This window comes from Gracilinanus agilis, chromosome 4 (genome assembly GCF_016433145.1).
Source record: "Gracilinanus agilis isolate LMUSP501 chromosome 4, AgileGrace, whole genome shotgun sequence".
NCBI classification, from domain to species: Eukaryota; Metazoa; Chordata; class Mammalia; order Didelphimorphia; family Didelphidae; genus Gracilinanus; species Gracilinanus agilis.
In genome coordinates, this window is record NC_058133.1 from 197591415 (window position 1) to 197605533 (window position 14119).

The window sequence follows — 14119 nt, forward strand, 5'->3', positions numbered from 1 at the left end:
TTCTGCTTTCCCTTTAGGCAAGAACTGAAATCTCCCTTGGGAAAGAGTTGGGGGAGAAGAGGCTAGAGATGTCTATTCTGCCTTCCTCTGAGCCACACAACAATCTCCCCACGTCACAGTCGGGGTCACAGCCTCTCACCACTGTTACTATTTGACCTTGGGCAAATCATTTAATTTCTTAGGCCTTAGTTTCATCATCTGTAAAAGGAGATAACTGGTCTAGACGGCCTTTGAAGTCTCTCCTCGCTGTAAGATCAATGACTCTATGAAATATTTGAAGAGTTGTTCTATAAAAGCAGAATCAGAGGCAGCTAGGTGGATCAGGGGATTGGGAGCCAGATCTTGAGACAGGAGAACCTGGGTTTGAATCTGGCTGAGACATTTCCTAGCTGTGTGATCCCACGCAAGTCACTTAACCCTTACTGCTTAACTCTTCCAGTTCTTTTGCCTTGGAACCAATACCAAGACAGAGAATAAGGCTTAAAAAAAAAAAAAAGCAGAATTAGATTCATTCTTCTTGGTCTCTAGAGGACAAAGTTAAGAGGAATGGGGAGAAGTTGTGAATAAGCAAATTTAGGCTTGGTGCAAAGAGAAACTTTCTAAATATCAGAGGTGTCCAAAAGTGAACTGGAACTACTTTGTGAGACAGGGGACTCCTTTCTGGCCCTACTGAAAGTCCTCAAGCAAAAGGGTGGACAACCCTTTGAACTTGCTGTTCCCTGAACTCCCTTCCTGGTCTCCATTTCTGTCAAGCAGTGGAAGAACCTTGTAAACTGTAATGTTAATGAGTCCTTTATATTATTATTTAACTGCCACTATAGTTTCAAGGGAATCAGATCTAGGAGAAGGCAGCTGAATGACAATCACTCAGTGTCTGACTTTTATCTGTCCCATAGTCTGACAGAGTCAACTGTCACACTCCTTTTCTTGGCATGTCTCAAATGAGTTTGGTCCCAATTCTGCTGATCAGGGCTGGCTCAGACCCTGGGTAAAACTTCAAAGGGGCCTAGGGAATCCCAGGCCAAACCCACCCCCTGGGAGGGACCACCCCATTCAGGGGATAATGACAGACTCTGGGTCCCCTGTTCTCTCCCTGAGCCACAGATTACAGGGTAAGGTTCTCAGGAGAGCTATATTGGGCTGAGGATCAGGGTTACATTCTACTTCTGCCCACGTTCCAGCATAGCTCTGCCTGCTTTTCGGGAAGGCGACTAATTGATATCTCTAGGGCACTCCTAAGAGTGCCACATAACCCAAGATAAAAGGGAGCATGGGGAGAATTTATAAAAAGGCTCCGTGTTGTGGGAAGGCGGGTCTGTTTGGGACATTTAGTGTAACCACAAATAGTAGACAGGGTAAGGGTTGGGGAGATGGGGTGGGTGGTGGAGTGGAGGGAATCTAAATGGCTGGACAAATGGCAACTCCCAGAATAGAGTGACCCAGAGCAGGCATTTCGACAGCCTACCGAGAAATAGTAGAGGCCATCCTGCCCTGGCCCCTCTGATGTTCCATGCCCTGCCAAGAGGCAAGGAGACCATATTTAGGGATTAAAGACAGAGAAAAGGCTGATTCATCCCAGGCCATGAAAGGGGATGGTGTCTTTCCTCCCCTATTCTTTGTGGAGAAGCAGGGAGGAGACCTGTCATATTTGCTATCTGGGAAGAGATTTTTCAATCCCTGGAAGTTCTGTTTCCTTGACCTAGCCCAGAATCATAGCATTTAGAGCTAGAAAGAATCTTAGAGCTCAGTTATGTAGTTCAATTTTCTTATGTTACTGAAGTTTATTCCCTATATCAGTCTCTGAGAAAGGGGAAGAGTCTTGTCTAAGGTCAAATATCCTCATTTCCTTCCCACCTTCTGCAAGAAGAATTTCCCAGTCCTTCTCGATCTTCCCTCTGAGATTACCCTGTTTATCTTGTCTATATCTTGTTTGTACATAGCTGTTGGCATGTCATCTCTCTCATTAGACTGTGAGCTCCTTGACTGGAAGGGGCCATTTTGTTTTTTGACTTTATTTGTCTGGTATAGAAGAGGAGCTTAAAAACTTTAGTTGACTGATGTTAGTAGGTAATAATTTGAACCTATCATGGGGTGTGCCTTCATTTTCTCTATTGGGGATGCTTTCCTGAAGGCTTCCTAGTTCTTACCCTTGGCCTTCCCACCCAAATTTGGCCCCAAACTCACCCTCCTGAAAATCTTCCCTGATGAGCCACATGAATCTTTTTCTCTACAACCTCCCCTCAGGACTGCCTAGGATCCATTTGCACTGGACCTACTCTCCAAAATGTTATGTGTCTGTTTTCTCTTTAACACATGAAGGAAGGTGAATTATTTGGTCATTTTTAGAAGTTTAAGGTGTTAATCCTTCAGGTTTGCTTGAATAATATTAATTGACATTTCTAGCTGGCTAAGCTTGCAAACTACTTCATATACATTAGCTCATTTGAGACTCACAACTCTGGGAAGTAATTAGGCTGAGAGTGGTGAAATGGTTTACCCAGGGCAACCTAAGTAGAGTCAGAGTGTCCATACTAGAAGAGTTTTCCTGAGACTAATACTTGCATTCAATCCATACCATCACTAACTTTTTTGGTTAACTTTATATGAAGTGTGGCAAAAATTTGCCCAAAAAAGACCAAATATCATATGGTCATAGATTATGAGCATCTTAAGGAGAAGGACTGTCTTTTTGTATTCCCAGTACTTGGCACAGGGCCTGGCACATAGTAGGCACTTAAGAAATGTTGATTGACTGATTAATTGATTGATTTAGAGGTAGAAGAGATCAAAGAGGCCATCTAGTCCAACTTCTTTATTTTATAGTTGCAGATAGCATGTCCTTTCTTCCCTTCACTATCATCTCAATAAAGTATGTTATTTCCTAGGAAGGCCATAAATTATTTAACCCTTGGATTAAGTTTGTTTTGGCAGAAATTCAAGTTTAAGGCTAAGGTCACATACCTGAGCTATATTTTTGGGTTTGGTCATTAAAGGGCAGGAAGGTGTTAACAAAGGGCATGAAGGACAAGAGAGAAGGAAAGACTGATGAAGAGAAGGACTACACACTGAGAAACATGAGTTTTCATGAAACCCCCAAGAGTGATCCTTGTCCCAGATTGTACAGGCTGAATTGACTATGAATAGGTTTTGCTTAGTTCTTAGAATTTGTCCTCTGCCCTAAAGAACTGAATTTGTAAGAAGGTACTTAACTTCTGGAGAGCTCTTTGGACCTGTGCCCAAAGGGGTTTAAAACTGGGCATACCCTCTGATATAGACCACTATTAGGTCTGCATTTCCAAAGAGATTTTTTTTAAAAGGGAAAGGACCTGTACGTACAAAATTATTTATAGCAGTCCTTTTTGTGGCAGCCAAGAAATTATAAACTGAGAGGATGTCCATTGTTTGGGGGAATGACTGAACAAATTGTGGTATATGATTGTAATGGAATACTACTATGCTATAGGAAATGATGAAAAGGATGATTTTAGAAAATTCTGGAACTACCTGAACTGATACAAAGTGAAGTGGGCAAAACCAAGGGAATAATGTATACAGTAACAGCAATATTATATGATGAATATTTATGAATGATTTAGTTATTCTTAGCAAAACAGTGATCTAAGAAAATCCTCAAGGGCTCATGAAGAAAAACGCCATCTGCCTCCAAAGAAAGAACTGATAGAGTTTGAATGCAGACTGAGATATACCATATTTCATTTTATGTTCACTTTTCTTTTATTTATTCAAGCTCTCTTTCACAAAATGACTAATATGGAAAGATGTTTTACACTATTACACATGTAAAACCTATATCAGATTGTGCTTGCTATGTCAAGGAGAGGGGAGTGGGGAGGAAGGAGGGTGAAATTTGTCTCAAACTTTAAAAAGAATGAAAGTTAAATTTTTTTTATGTTATTAAGGAAAAAAATTATTTTCAAAAGATGATATATAAGAAGGTACTTAACTTTAAGTACAGCTTGATCCCCCTAGAAAGGATTAGTCAATAAATTCTCCTATTGTATCTAGGCCACTCTCAGGTAGATCTTGCTGGCTAGATCTTCTGTCCCAAGCTCATAACCAGTTAGTTGTTTTTCCTTTCTCCGGTAGTATATATATATAGGACAGTTGAGTGGAAATTCCCAGTGATGATATTACTGTGTGTCCTTCTGGTTGTCCCAGTGTGGTTGACTCTGTGTGTTGGCTGTGATCACTGTCTCCCTAGTCCTGATTAAAGACTTGTTTTTAAAACTATTCTGGTAGTTATGAGTTATTTTTCAGGCTGATAACACAGAGATGGATTATAGGAAATTATGAAATTCTAGGGATGGCACTGGCCTAGAGGCAGCAGTAGAGTGATGGGAATTTCTAGTTCAACCATAGGACCTGGATCGATCCAGGAATTGTGTGAGCCAGATCTGGGAAACAACAAAACATGTTTTTGCGACAAAGCATGGCATGAACAATGATAAAGAATAAACTTAGACTTACCTGTCTCTAATACTGTGAATAATGAGATCTGTAAACACCTGGCAGAAGATTGACTACCAAGCCCCAATTTTTTTTTTATCTAAGGTGGCATCAATTCCAGGATGATACTGTCAAGCTATGACAACCCTCTTTCTATATGATCACAGATAAAGCTAGAAGAGACCTCATTGTTGTTATTGTTCAGTGATTTCTGTCCTGTCCAACTTCATGACCCCATGTGAGGTTTTCTTGGCAAAGATATTGGAGCGGTTTGCCATTTCCTTCTCCAGTTCATTTTATAGATGAGGAATATAGTGTGAGGCCAAATTTGTATTTTAGGTCTTCCTGACTTCTGGCCAGCACTTTGTTACCTAGCTGGAAAGGACCTTAGAAGTTACCTACTCTGATATGCTTGTTTTGAAGTTAAGGACATATAGGTTCTAAGAAGGAAAGTCACTTGCCAAAGGTTTTTGAATCCAGGTCCTTTGACTTCAAATCCAGTGCTCATGCCACTGAACTGTTTCTCCTGCCTCCCCTGAAGGTGGAGCCTACCAGAGGAAAAGACCTATAGCAATGCTTTTTCCCTTGTAGGGTTTACCAAGAGTAGCAGTACTATAAGCTGGATGAATTGTATGGGTCTCTGGAAGGCAGAAGTCCACTACAGAGGGAAATGGAGTATACACAAGTTCCTTGTGCTTGCTGTTTTAAAAAAAAAAAGTCTGTCTTATATTTGGTGTCTTGTTAACCTGAGTACTTGAACAGGAACTGTGGGCCCTTTTCTCTTTTTCTTTTTTTGTGGAGACTTGAAATGCCAAATTCTGTTAGTTCCAGGGGAAAGCATAGGAAAAGACATGGAACCAAATAGATAATTGAGAATTATTGGAAAACTTCCAAAAGTAAATTTGATCTGAGTCCAGAGCTTTTCAGTAGTAGGTCAGAGATTGTAACATTAAATTGTATAATATTCTACGGTTTACCCAGTCTTTACAGTTTCCTTTTATCGTCAAAATCTCCCATTTTACAGAGAAGGGTAAGAGACTCGCCCCAGATCCCTGAGCCAGATAGTGGCAGAGCTGTCAGGGAGTTTCTGGGGCTCCTTAAGCAAGTGCTACCCTAAAATTATTTTCCAGTTGTTTTGAGCACATTGCATGAACTGACTGTTTAGCCTGACAAAATTCCCTGTGGCTTAGCACTGCATCTTTCCCCATTAGAGCTGGAGCCCTTCTCAAGGGCTGGATCCTGACTCTTTCCTTCTGAATCTACGCATTCTTGCTCACACCCAGCTGTGTTACTTAACTCTACGCAAGAACCTCTAATCTGCCACAAGGGAAGTCCTGTAATGAGGCCCAGAGGAAAAACTTGCTGATTCATGGGGTAACCAAGGACAGGTGGAGGACACATGATTGTGGGCGTGGAGATTCTGGTTCAGCTGGCTGAGTCACCTACAGGCAGAAATCCCCAAACCTCCCCTCCCTTTCTGAGGAGCTCCATGAGACCCAGATCTTGGCACCAGACCCAGAGAAGGCACAGGAAGGGTAGGAGGCCAACTATTTCCATTTTGTTTGGTCTCTGTACTATTCGCTGTGCCTTGGCATTCCATGGTATTCCAGGGTTTTTCCCAGTTTTGCCTAAATTTCCCTCCACCCCTGGCCCCATTTACACTCTGATCTGACCATGCCACCTCCCTATAAACACACATAATTTACAGCCCTGTTACCAACTTGGCATCATGTTATAGCCTTGTTATGCTATGATGTAGCATGGTTGTGACTGCTAAGATCACTGATGAAATTACACACCGGGGCCCACTTTGAAAAAAACACTCTTGGGGGCAGCTAGGTGGCTGGAGATGGGGGGAGATGGAGGTCCCGGGTTCAAATGTGCCCTTAGATACTTCCTAGCTGTGTGACCCCTGGCAAATCACTTAACCCCCATTGCCTAGCCTTCATCCTTCTTATGCCTTGGAACCAAAAATACAGTATTTATTCTAAGACAGAAGTTAAGGTTTTTTTTATTTTATTTTTAAATCACTCTTTCTTAATTTAATTAAACCTGATTCCAATACTGTCTTTCAAAACTAAGGCACTATCCAGGAGGCTAAGAAGAACCAATTATTGTAAAATTTTTCCTCATGGCTAACCTCAATTCTTCCTGGTCCTCATCAGAAGCAGTTTACTTCTCTCCTAATTCAATCATGGTAGCTCACAAGGGGGAGTGGGTAAAACTTTTCCCCATATAGGCAATGCCTACCCTGGCCTCCACCAGGGAGACTTCCACTGAACCACCTAGGTGTCCCAGCTTAGGCCTATACTCACCTAGTTGGATTTCTCTGAACTCAGTCATGTGGATGAAGTCAAAATGAGACTAAAGTGACTGGAATTCTCTCACTGGGATTCTCAAAAGTTAAACATGACACATCCTGCAGTATTGGGCTATAACCTATTTAGTCTGCCCATCATGGAAGCACTGCTGTGGAACCTTTGGAGCATATGCAGATCTATTTTTTAAATTAAAAATATTTTATTTTCCCAATTACACATAACAATTTTCCATGTTTTCTGAAATTATGAGATCCAAATTGTCTCCCTCCATCCTTTCCCTCCTCCCTCTCAGAGATGGTAAGCAATTTGATCTGAATTATACATGTATTATCAAAGCATGTACCACTTAACTAACATGGAGACCTCTTTGCTGATTTTCTGATAAAATGGGAACCCTTTCATGCAACATTATGATCTTCAAGAAATGCAGCATTGAAGGGGCAGTGGGTAGCTCAGTGGATTGAGAGCCAGGCCTGGAGATGGGAGGCCTTGAGTTCAAATATGACCTCAAACACTTCCTATGTGACCCTGGGCAAGTCACTTAACCCCCATTGCCTAGGAACCAATATTTGGTTCTAAGGCAGAAGGTAAGGGTTTAAAAAAAATAGCATTGCAGGAGTAACTTATGGCCATTTCTCAGAATTGAAAAGAGAATGCTCCTCAGAAGACTTCAGGGGAGTATCTTTTAGAACTTATGTGAAGTCACCATGAATGTGACTCACTTTATCTATGTATTGATTGAAGTTTCCATTTGTATTTTTCATTAGTATGTCTGACATCATAAATGTAAGATGTATTTATGTGGTAACTTAAGAGTAGAGGAATAAGTAAACCATAGTCATAATGCTCAAAAAAAATGTGGATACCATGTCCTCCTTTGGCTGCTTGCATATTTAAAACTATTGAGTCTGAGTTGGCCACATTTTTTCTTCTTCTTTCTTTCTGGCTATTCTTGTTTGCTGTGTCTATACAGTGATGGACACGGTTCACTCAAAATCTGGGCACAATGAAATGAACTGGGAGAGGGAAAAGGACTTCCTTTCCCTTGCTCCATCTCTTTTACCTCTGACTCTGTGAAATGGATCTAGTGGGGCTTGTTTCTGTTTTGTGTTATTTGTCCTCCACAGTTTCAGGTATTGGAGGTGAACCCACTGGACCTGGGAGTTTGACCCTGGGAGCCAGGCTTGTAGGTGGGGTCCAGCCAGCCAGCCCAGCACAGAAGCCCTGAGAAGCCACGCATGCCTAGGACTTGAGCCCAAAGATGGTTTTGGACTTGGAACTGGGGTTGTGGTCTACAGGAACCTAGCTAAACTATGAACCTAATCTTTTCTCCCTCACCTGAGACTGATATGGTACAAGGAGTAGGGTAAGAAGGGAGGTATGCTTCTCCTATATTTCTGTATAAAAGCTAATGGAACTGGGGTGAAGGAATAACATTAATGGGGCTAGAGCTCTTTGTACAGAGCCCAGATAGTCCCCTTAAGGATACTGGAGAATCTCAAGAGAAGTAACATACTTGGCCTTTAGAGTCAAGGTAGCTAGTATTATAGAAGCAAAAGAATCTAAACCAGAAGCTGTTTTTTCCAGGCACTAAGTGCAACAACCCTGTGGTGCTGCTATTATCCCCATTTTACAAATTGGGAAACTGAGGCAGACAGAAGCACCAATGAGGGTCACATCATACAAAAAACACCAAGTCAAAAAACAAAGAATTCATATATACCACAATACCTATGGCAACACTATTTGCAGTAGCAAAGAAATGCAAATATTTTGAAAATGATTTTTGGAAATGGCTAAACAAATTATAGTAATTAATGCAATGGAATATCACTGGGTTGTAAGAAACTATAAAACATGGTGAAAACAGAGAAACATGCCAAGACTTTTAAGAACTGATATAAAATAAAGTACGCAGAACCAGGAAAACTATATAAATAACTACAACAATGTAAATGGGAAAAACACCACCAATAAAATCATCTAAACTGAACACCATGAAACTACAATGACCAAACTTGCCCCCAAAGAATGAAATATGAGATACCTCCTCCCCTTCTCTCTCTCTCTCTCTCTTTTTTAATATATTTTTTTAAACCCTTAACTTCTGTGTATTAGCTCCTAGGTGGAAGAGTGGGCAATGGAGGTCAAGTGACTTACCCAGGGTCACACAGCTGGGAAGTGTCTGAGTCCGGATTTGAACCTAGGACCTCCTGTCTCTAGGCCTGACTCTCAATCCACTGAGCTACCCAGCTGCCCCTCTCTCCCCTTCTCTTGAAGAAGTGGGAGGCCATGAGTGTGGGATAATGCACATCAGATAAGGCTTTAAAATATTTAGTTTTGAGGATCCCCCTGCACATCCCCTTTCTTCTTTTCCCAAACCTTATTATAAAGGGTGGTTCTCTGGGAGGGGATAGAGGGAAGACTATAAGGGGAAATATAGATGATACAAAAGAAACAGAAAATGTTGAAAACAACGGAACAACAACATCTATGAGTCAGACCCCATACAAAACATTTTACCAATATAATTTCATTTGATCTTTACAGCAATCCTAGGAGGTAGGTGCTGTTGTGATCCCCATTTTACAGTCATAGAAATGGAGGCAGACAGAACTTAAGAAACTTACCCAGGGACTCAGAGTTAGAAAATCTGAGGTTGCATTTGAACTCAGGTCTTTCTGACTCCAGACAGACAGCTTCTTCCCTAAAGGCAACTTTATCTACAATGGCAAATTACTTTACCTAGGTTGAAGGATGTAACTTAGCCCAGAGCCTTCAAAGAACTTCAATAATCTAAGAGAAGACTCTAGGCTGGGAAGCATAAGGAAACCCTTTGAGTTTAGGGTTCTGGTTCTGCTATTGAATAGTATGATTTAAAACAAATCCCCTTCCCTTCCAAGCTTCAGCTTTTTAACCTGGAAAATGGAGAAAACTGTCCCAGTCTTACAACTATTAGATAATAGATAGTAAGGTGTTTTTTGTTTTTTTTTAATTAAAAAATGTTTATTTTTTTCAGAAAATGTTCAAATGCAAGGTTTGGTCCTTGACTTCTTTTCTCTCTTCTCTCCATACTTTTCTCTAGGGAGGCTTAATCTTAGCTGTCACCTTTATGCAAATCATTTCCAAATTCCTATCTCCAGCCTTTTTTTTTCTAATTCTGTCTGGAAAGAAAGTGGATTTGTTGAGTATCTGTCTCCCCCTACACTGAGTTGAACACTAGTACAACACTAGTGGCTGTTCTGTTGGTTGTTTTTTTCAGTCATGTCCTACTCTTATGGGTGCCATTTGGGGTTTTCTTGACACCATCTTCTCTGCCTTGAAGAGACCTCTCAAGACCAGGACCTTGGAACCTCTCAAACTCACAAAGCCTTGTTCAAACCTGGACATAACCCACCTGGATATGTTCATCCTGAGATAGAAACTCCTATAAATATGTTCAGGAAAGAACAAACACAAAAGAAGAAAAGGCAGCCAGTAGTCTAGTAATTTTTGCTGTTCAGTCATTTTTCAGTCATGTTGGACTCCTGGTCACCCCATTTGGGATTTTCTTGGCAAAGATAGTGGAGTGGTTTGTCATTTCCTTTTGTAGTTCATTTTTTTTTAAAACCTTTACTTTCTGTCTTGGAGCCATTGGCTCCAAGGCAGAAGAGTGGTAAGGGTAGGCAATAGGGGTCAAGTGACTTGCCCAGGGTCACACAGCTGGGAAGTGGCTGAGGCCAGATTTGAACCTAGGACCTCCCGCTTCTAGGCCTGCCTCTCAATCCACTGAGCTACCCAGCTGCCCCCAAGAGTGATTTTAAATGGAATTTCTCTTTCTAACTCTTGCTGCTGAGCTTTGTTGGAAATATGTAGAATAGCTGATGATTTATGTGGGTTTATTTTGTATCTTGCAACTTTGCTAAAGTAATTAATTAATTCAACTAGTTTAGTTGATTTTCTAGGATTCTCTAAGTAGACTATCATATCATCTGCAAAAAGTGATAGTTTAATTTCCTCATTGGCTACTTAATTCCTTCAATTTCCTTTTTCTTCCTAATTGCTAAAGCTAGCATTTTTAGTACAATATTAAATAATAGTGGTAATAATGGGCACCCCTGCTTCACTCCTGATCTTATTGGGAAGGCATTTAACTTATCCCCATTGCAGATGACATTTGCTGATGGTTTTTAATAAATACTACTTATTATTTTGAAAAAAAGGCCCTTTTATTCCTATGCTTTCTAGTATTTTTTTTTAATAGGAATGAATGTTGTAATTTGTCAAAGGCTTTTTCTTTTTTTTTTTTTTTTTTAAACCCTTAACTTCTGTGTATTGGCTCCTTGGTGGAAGAGTGGTAAGGCTGGGCAATGGGGGTCAAGTGACTTGCCCAGGGTCACACAGCTGGGAAGTGTCTGAGGCCGGATTTGAACCCAGGACCTCCCGTCTCTAGGCCTGACTCTCAATCCACTGAGCTACCCGGCTGCCCCTCAAAGGCTTTTTCTGCATCTATTGAGATAATTGTGATTTCCCTGTTTGACTTTTAAGTATCACATCAGGAGGGGTTGATGAGCTGTATTTATATATATATTTAATATAATTTTATTTTCTTAAGTATTTTTCCATGGTTACATGATTAATGTTCTCTCCCTCCTCTCTTCCCTCTCCCCTCCTGGAAATGACAAGCAATTCTACAGGGTTATACATGTATTATCACGATGAGTTATGTTTTTAGAAGTACAGACCTACAGATTATCTTTAACCTAGTCTAGGTGGTCATGCATAGGAATAAAGGGTTTGTGAGTTTGGGGCTAGTGCCACGGGATCACTACATATGCAATGCATCATTTCAAATATTTAGTCCCCAGTGGTAAGAAGAGGGGATTCTCTATCTCTTCTCCAGAGCCAAAATTGGTCAGTACAAATTCAGAGATGAGTTTCATTTTAATGTTTTTTATTATTAAAAACAACAACCTACGGGGTAGCTGGGTAGCTCAGTGGATTGAGAGTCAGGCCTAGAGGTGGGAGGTCCTAGGTTCAAATCTGGCCTCAGACACTTCCCAGCTGTGTGACCCTGGGCAAGTCCCTTGACCTCCTGTCTCTAGGACTGACTCTCACTCCACTGAGCTACCCAGCTGCCCCTCTTCTTTGGATTTTAAAGTCTTTCACAATCTGATCTCTTCTTACCCTTCCAGGGTTCTTATACTTTACATGTACTTTAAGATACACCAACATTAGCTTTCTTGTTGTCCCTCACACATAAACCTCCCTCTCTTGAATCTGTACCTTTTTACTGACTGACCTCCAGGCCTGGACTGCTCTCCCTCCTCACCTCTGCCTCTAGGTTTCCCTGCCTTCTTTCAATTCTTGGCTTAAGTCCTTCTGTACCTAGTCATGTCTCTTTGGTTGCATTTATTCTTAATGATCTAAAGTGTCTAAAGAAGGGTTTCCATGGGGCATGAGACATACTTGTTCCCTCAAGTTCCCTAATTATTCCCTACTTATTTATTCCATCACTCAAGGGGAAGAGTGGTAAAGCTGGGCAATGGGGGTCAAGTGACTTGCCCAGGGTCACACAGCTGGGAAGTGTCTGAGGCCAGATTTGAACCTAGGACCTCCCCTCTCTAGCTCGGACTCTCAATCCACTGAACTACCAGCTGCCCCCTCTCTTTCCCCTCATTCTTGATGAGCACAGACAGGAACCTCCCAGCTTGCTCCTGATAAGCATCTCTTTTATATTCCAGATATCTGATTATCCTCTAAACCAGTGATTCCCAAAGTGGGTGCTACCTCCCCCTGGTGGGTGCTGCAGTGATCCAGGGAAGCAGTGATGGCCACACTTTTTTTTGTATTACATTCTATTCTGAGTTCAATAAATAGTTTCATAATTTCCAGGGGGCGCTAAGTAATATTTTTTCTGGAAAGGGGGCGGTAGGCTGAAAAAGTTTGAGAACCACTGCTCTAAACTGAACAGTTCACCCCCTTTTGACTTTAAGGCATAGGACAGAACCACAGGACCCCTCTGAGATCCAGTAACATGCCAACATCATCCCATTGGTAGTCACATAGGCCCTGTTGTCAAAAGGGTATAAAAAGCCCAGAATACATTTCCTCTAGGAGGCAGCATTCCATCTGATCTGTCTCCCTCAGCCATCCCATTTGATAACTATTTGACTTACATTCAAATGAATACATCTCTTTTATTTTCAAGCTAACTATTCGAGTCTGTTATTCTTGAGAAAGGCAACCCATCCAGATCCAGGGTTTTACCTCAAAACTCTCCCTCAACACCACTGTCATCATTCTAGTTCAAACCTTATTACAACTTTTAACCAAACTATTGCATTAGACTTCTCATGGAATCCCTGGCTCCAGTCTCCTATTAGGTTACTTCCTCTACATAAAAACCTTCAATAGCTCCCTACTATTTACTATACAATGCCTAAGCTCCTTAGTTTAATAACTATTGCCTTCCATATCTGGCCCTAATTTGTCTGTCCAACTTTCTATTCTGGGGAACTCCCATTCCTATACAGATCTCAAACAAGGCTTTGGAATGCTAACTTCCCCACCCCCACTCATGCAACTCTATAGTCATGAGAGGTTTTAAGTCTTAACTTTCAATTAAAAAAAAAAAATAAATGCTCATGTGTTATACATAACTGGATTTCCCAGCATTAAAAAGAAATGCCTTTATAAACATCCCCCAAATTCCTCCCTCTCATGTTTTGATTTTTTTTTAAATTTTAAACTCTTAACTTCTGTGTATTGATTTATAGGTGGAAGATTGGCAAGGGTAGGCAATGGGGGTCAAGTGACTTGCCCAGGGTCACACAGCTGGGAAGTGTCTGAGGCCGGATTTGAACCTAGGACCTCCTGTCTCTAGGCCTGGCTCTCAATCCACTGAGCTACCCAGCTGCCCTCTTGTTTTGATTTTTTAAAACAAACCCTTACCTTAGAATCAATATTAAATTCCAAGGCAGAAGAGTGGTAAGGATTAGGCTAATTTGAGTTACATGACTTGCCATAACTAAGAAGTGTCTGAGGCCAAATTTGAACCTGGGACCTTTCGTCTCTTGGCCTGACTCTCTATCTATTGTGCTACCTAGTTGCCCCTCCCCACTCTTGTTTCTTCATTGCATAGTGGTGACCCTGGCTATCTTGGAGGTACACAAGCTCTGGTAGATTCTACTCAATCCAAACAGTCCTTGTGATAGACTCTGTGGTCACTAATTTCTGAGACAATTATCACCACAAAGTTGGCAGGTAATGATCTTTTTGAGGGGGGGCGGTAGGGGAGTCACAACAACTCATTAGGACCACCTTAGTGTGGAGAGAGCACCCATAGTGAT